General features: G+C 41.2%; 1 pseudogene; it reads right to left on the reverse strand.

Moving 5' to 3' along the window:
• Nucleotides 1–2,690: 2,690 nt before the first annotated feature.
• On the reverse strand, nt 2,691–3,850 carry LOC125561128 (annotated as a pseudogene).
• Nucleotides 3,851–5,374: the final 1,524 nt, after the last annotated feature.

The raw sequence follows: 5,374 nt of genomic DNA on the forward strand, positions 1-5,374 counted from the left end.
GCAGGAACAATTGATTGCCTATATATTTGCACTGCTCCATTGCCAACAGCTTGTAACATTCAGATATAAGCCCCAATAACGCTGTACTCTCATCTTTAGACTTGTCATAATTGTTTTACCAATTTCTTTTTTTTTTCATTTAATGCTATTTTTCTGACCATATGTTCCAACATCTCAGCGCATTGGCCACCAGTGAGGTGCTCCCAATCTTTTGGTTGAATGACACTAGGAGTGCCGATGTCCTTTTTTTCAATCAAAACTATAAAAGAGGTTAACAAATGTCAGTCATTTCGTCTTGCTTGCTGGCCATTTGGTAGTGGCCAGATCGGCAATGGTGACATTAAAGACCTGGGAAGGAAGCGAAAAATACTGATTTATTTTATATATTTTCACCAAAAAAGGTGTAATCAGCTCTGCAGAGCCACTTTAGAAACAACAAAGCCATATGATTGCGAGTTAGTCGCATTCAGGATTGATCTCCCCAATTCAAAGCCCCAATACTAAGAAGACGAAATTTTATATCCGAGATTTTGATTTTCTGTTTATTTTTTTGTTGCTCGCTATGTAGTTGAGGAATTCTCTGCTTTAGTTGAGCGGAAATGAGCACGTCACCTCTACTAATACAAACAACCAGTACTACTAAACTTACGCGTGCACATGTCGGATCTGGCTTTTCACCAAATCTTCTTCTCACGGCTTCTTTCAAACTCTCGTGGAGCATGTACCTGGGTGACTTGGCCCCGTCAACGGCTCCGAGTGTTTGTTTACTTCCATACAGGAAATATGAAAAGGTCATTACCAACAGGAAGCGATTCCGCACAAAAAAAAAAACAAGAATGGAATAGCAGTTGAAACATGTCAAATATACAAAAAAACTATAAAAGTTCCGCTTTAGTTGAGCGGAAATGAGCACGTCACCTCTACTAATACAAACAACTGCTAACCAGTACTAAACTTACGCGTGCACATGTCGGATCTGGCTTTTCACCAAATCTTCTTCTCACGACCTCTTTCAAACTCTCGTGGAGCATGTACCTGGGTGACTTGGCCCCGTCAACGGCTCCGAGTGTTTGTTTACTTCCATACAGGAAATATGAAAAGGTCATTACCAACAGGAAGCGATTCCGCACAAAAAAAAAACAAGAATGGAATAGCAGTTGAAACATGTCAAATATACATCTCAAATATAGTCCGTTATGGACTATTTGTTAAAATAAGAGAAACTTGAATTGTGTTTGTGACTTTAAGATCAATTTTCAAGGGAAGAAAAGAAGCAGTTCGCAACGAATAAGCGTCTCAGATAGCGCTGAAGTGACAAGTAGTGATCTATTTCTAGTTCTCTTATAGGTGATCTAGCTCATAACAATCAAGTATAGTGTCTTTGTCCGAGTACGAAAGGGGAAAAGCATAACATACCCATAAGAGGCAGAATAGATACTCCTCGCCGCTGCCGCATTTTTTTTCGTCCTTTACTTTTTGGTTCATCAGAAGCTCAATCAAGCCACGCGGCGCCGATCTGAATCTTGAACATTGAATTGAAAAAACAACTCAAAACCCTTACTCATTTCCCCTTCTAACTGCAGCTAATGCCGTATTTCTCTGCGGTATCTGTAACTGTTTCGAATTCTTTGACCAGGTAACATTGCCCATGCTGTAAATCTGATCCAATACACACAGTAAAACCGTGAATTCCGTGATTTCCCCTTTTTTTAAAAAGTGGTCACACAAATCCATCCATATATAAGGACGCATTTTGTATTAAAGTGACGACGTAAAGAATGACCCCAGTACGTAATATCTATATTTATTTGCCATTACTGATGGTTACAAAAAAACAACCATAAACTCATAAACGAAATTGTCACACTGCTACTTCATTTCAACAGTGCAAATCAACATATTTATGTTAGGGTGCCAAGTAGGCATTAACAAAACACAACGAAGTAGACTAGCTACATTCTACTAGCGTTACTTCTAACTACGCTTTCAGAAGATATTGGTGATGACGAACCAGCCAAGTGTTTCGGGGCGTAGCATGGCCCATGCTGTGTGTCATGTGGCAATCTGATTGCCTCCTTTAAGGCGAGCACAGCGCCCCCTCCCCTCTCAATAAGGTTGATTACTCTACGAGCACTGAGAGTGATAGGCTTCTGTGGCAATGCGGGCAGATAAAGTCGCTCATTTGGAATCTTGTCAACAGTGGTCTTAAGGAATTAACTAACATTTCGTAAATTTCAAAAGATAGCAATGTTGTTTTTATAATAATTTCAAGAACATCATTGTTAAGCTGTATTGCGGTATCATTAGAATTAGTGTTCATGGCGGTATCATTAGCGTTAGTGTTCATGGCGGTATCATTAGCATTAGTGTTCATGGCGGTATCATTAGCATTAGTGTTCATGGCGGTATCATTAGCATTAGTGTTCACGGCGGTATCATTAGCATTAGTGTTCACGGCGGTATCATTAGCATTAGTGTTCACGGCGGTATCATTAGCGTTAGTGTTCATGGCGGTATCATTAGCATTAGTGTTCATGGCGGTATCATTAGCATTAGTGTTCATGGCGGTATCATTAGCATAAGTGTTCATGGCGGTATCATTAGCATAAGTGTTCATGGCGGTATCATTAGCATTAGTGTTTATGAGTTCGCTTATTGCCGGATCAGATAGGTCTATGCCCGTTATCTCGATACTCTCGCGTGCTTTCTTATCAAGATAGAATGTCTACCTCACACACGGGCATGGAATGTTTCTTAGTTCCGTTTATTGTTACTACGTGTCTGGGTTCGTGACGCACTGTTGATAATCCTAGCTTTTCCACGGCCTCCCTCGATATGAAATTACACCCCGATCTCGTGTCTAGATAAGCCCACAGGGTTACCCCCATTTATCGCCACAGGAATTATGGCTGCTAACCATTTCTCTATAGACGATGCCGTTGGAGTGTAACCATTCATTACTGGAGAAGCGCTACATGCAAATTCCCCTTTCTGCTCACATAAACTAACATGATGCCTCGCTTTGCATTTCAAGCAGCCCCTCCCCCTACACGTATTTCTACGGTGACCACGCCTTCCACACACGAAACAGCGTTTCGAAAAACATGCGGCGCTTAGTGATGGTGTCGTATTTCGGGCGTGAATCTCCCCAGTGTGGCTCCTGGCAGACAACAATGCAAAAAGGCGAGCAATCCCGTCTACCATTGACGCCCAGTCTCCCCTGGGTGTACCAAATTTTCTCCCCTTCCCATTTTCCTTCCCACTTTCCTTCCTTTTCTTCCGCTGGTTTATTTCTTCTCAGCCACTTTTGTAGGGCCTCGATTACTTAACCCATTCCCCATGATTCCCATTCTTTATCGGCTCGCACAAGGTCTGCTTTAATCTTTTGCAGCTTATTGAGAGTGGAAAGGGCGAGACCCTAAAGCATATTGCTTCCCCCAGGGTTTGCAACACGTCGTGACTCTTACTCAGGGTTTCATAAAACTCGTGCACCCTCGCATGCCATGCACCCTTGAGTGTGGGTAAGTTTAATATCTGGTCGACATGTGCGGCCACGACAATTTTTGTTTGACCGTACTCCTTCAGTCGCTCCCATGCCATTTTGTACCCGACTTCCCCTGGTTTCAGGTTTGAAAGGCGATCCCGCACCCTAGGCTCTACTAGCTCTAACAAATAGCCAAACTTCTCCTCGGCTGAGATCCTTTATTATCAACTTGATAAATAAACATGTTTTCAAACCTTATCCAAATTTCGGCAGTGCCTTTGAAGGGAGTTTTTTTTACTCTGGTAATTTAGAACGACTGGCCTTTGCGGCGCTTTCTATTTCTATTTTTTTTTTTTGCAACTCTAATTTTCACTTCTCCTCCCATAGCCTCTTTCTCTCGCTGCTGGACTTCTCTGCGTAATCGCTCTTCCTGCCCGAATTTCAACTTATATTTGTGACCCTCAATAAGAAAACGCACACTATGGCTTTGAGATTTCGTGAGCACGGAATGAAATTCCGTGGGCTGGAAAAGAAATTCCGTGGGCACGCAAAGAAATTCCGTGAGCACGGAAAGAAATTCCGTGAGCACGGCAAAAAAATTCCATGCGGAAAGGTGTGTGTTTTCCCTTCAAATCCCGTGCTCTGTTCCGTGCACCAAGAATCGTGAATCGAGAGCCAGAAAGTCGGGAATATTGTTATCGACAATGATTTTACATATGACAGATGTTAATTAGCAGGCTTTAGTTGAATCGAATCGAGTGGCTACTCAGATGACTAGATCGCTTTAGCCTAAGTTTTGACATGAATTAACTTGTGATTAAGTCTAGCTTCGGATTAATTAAAGTGAATCTTTCATGGCATAAAAGAATATTTGAAGTTTTTAAAAATATTATCAACAATAGAAGGTAGTATTCTCTTCACTGTCAACTTGGATGCTTACTAGAATCACTATGTCAAGTTCTTAGCGAGAAAGTTCCAAGATATTGCTAAGGTTAAACTCTGCCGTTTCTTTTTTAAACTGCTTGGAGCATGGTGTTCCATCAGGGCCGATAAGACACCCGCATCCTTTCGTCAGTAATTGTTCACATCTCTCGTAGATTTTGTCTGGGGGTTCTTGATCGTAGGTATCCATTTGGTTTGGGTTGTGCGCCAAAAGGTTTGTATACAAAAGAATTTATTCTGGGTCTCATGTTATTGATCGAATGAAACTTGTTGCCATGGAAACATAAGATAGATCGCTAGGTCTTATTCTTTGCACGGCGACATTAAAATCGAAAATCGACATTGCGTTATACCTGAAATACAGCCATTACTTCTTAAATAAGAGCATTTTTGCTTCGAAACATCAAAATAGGGAATAAGAGATCGAAATGACAATTAAGCAAAGCCTTTCTTGTATAGAGACAGATAAAAAGAAATAATTTTGTGTTTTGAACGTCTCTAAGATTTTATCATCTTTAAATTCTCTACCGAATAAGTCACGGCGTCATTGGACACTAATAATGGCTTTTTAGATGATCAAAAAATTCAGTTTGGGTACAATTCTTATATAAAATAGCGTTCCTGTAGTCTTCTAATGAATTCTTTCGATTTCGAAAGATTGTTATAACAGATCGACAACCGTGCGTTACACTCTAAAGGTGTGCGAAAATAATCAAATGCAGGTGTGTGTTAAAAGTACTAAAGATGTGCGCACGGAATGAAATCCGTGGGCAAGGAAAGAAATTCCGTGAGCACGGTAAGAAATTCCGTGGGCACGGAAAGAAATTCCGCGGGTACGGAAAGAAATTCCGTGCGTTAGGCGTGTATTTTGGGCCTTCGCACGAAAAACCATAGTGTACGTTTTCCCATGGAGGGTAACATTCCTCGGCCTCAGCTATCTGGATTTCT

Source organism: Nematostella vectensis, chromosome 3, assembly GCF_932526225.1.
Source record: "Nematostella vectensis chromosome 3, jaNemVect1.1, whole genome shotgun sequence".
In the NCBI taxonomy this organism is placed as follows: domain Eukaryota; kingdom Metazoa; phylum Cnidaria; class Anthozoa; order Actiniaria; family Edwardsiidae; genus Nematostella; species Nematostella vectensis.